Raw genomic sequence first — 818 nt, 5'->3', positions numbered from 1 at the left:
CACTAGATTTAATAGGTTCCCTAGCTCCTTGTGGATTTGATCCCTAAGTACTGCAACTGAACCTCTTATTTGAGAGAGTAATTCACTCCTTAGGGTAATTTGAGTGGTATCAAATTTGGCGCCGTTGCCGGAGAGCTTTGATCGCCATTAGATTTAGTGTTATTGATTCTTATTCTTTTCTCTACCCCCATTCTAACACAAAATTTTTTCTTGTCTTTTCAGGTGCATGCACAGCAGTACCAGAAGTAACAAAGACAAACATCTGCTATTCTCAGAAGATCCTGCTCACTTGGAACGCACAATCCGCAAAGAACAACGTTCCACATCGCTCGACGCAGCAGCTTTTACGTCGACCGATTCTCGCACCCAACCGTCGACCAACACCCGACCTTCATCGTCGACCGATCTACATCGTTCGACATCGATCGATACTACACCGCATACATCGATCGATCATCAGTCACGAAACATGGATGCGATTGTTATTCTCAGACAGGACAAGAATGGAAACCTGTATGACCAGGATGGTCATCTGCGTAATGCAACAGGTCAGAAACTAGACGCTCAGGGGAATGTAATCCCTGATACTGATGTTACAGGAGCTGCTCAACCTGTGGATGAGGCTGCTCGACCAAGGGCACTGGCTGACTACAATCGTCCAGATGAGTACTACGCCAACAGATCAGCTATTCGACTTCCAGAGATTCAGAAGCAGAATTTCGAGCTGAAGCCCCAGTACTACACACTCGTGTCGCAAATACCCTACTCTAGGTTACCGCACGAGCATCCTATGGACCATCTAGAGAGGTTCGAGGATC

At 46.5% G+C, this 818-nt stretch overlaps 1 protein-coding gene across 3 annotated transcripts in view; it reads right to left on the bottom strand.

Moving 5' to 3' along the window:
- Window positions 1-818, bottom strand: part of LOC106306413 (probable LRR receptor-like serine/threonine-protein kinase At1g29720) — an 18564-nt gene that overhangs the window by 4087 nt on the left and 13659 nt on the right. The gene's annotated exons all lie outside the window — the stretch shown is intronic.

The sequence above is a fragment of the Brassica oleracea genome, chromosome C7, assembly GCF_000695525.1.
Source record: "Brassica oleracea var. oleracea cultivar TO1000 chromosome C7, BOL, whole genome shotgun sequence".
NCBI classification, from domain to species: domain Eukaryota; kingdom Viridiplantae; phylum Streptophyta; class Magnoliopsida; order Brassicales; family Brassicaceae; genus Brassica; species Brassica oleracea.
The sequence above is the reverse complement of the archived record's forward strand: the minus strand, read 5'-3'. Positions and strand labels throughout refer to the sequence as shown.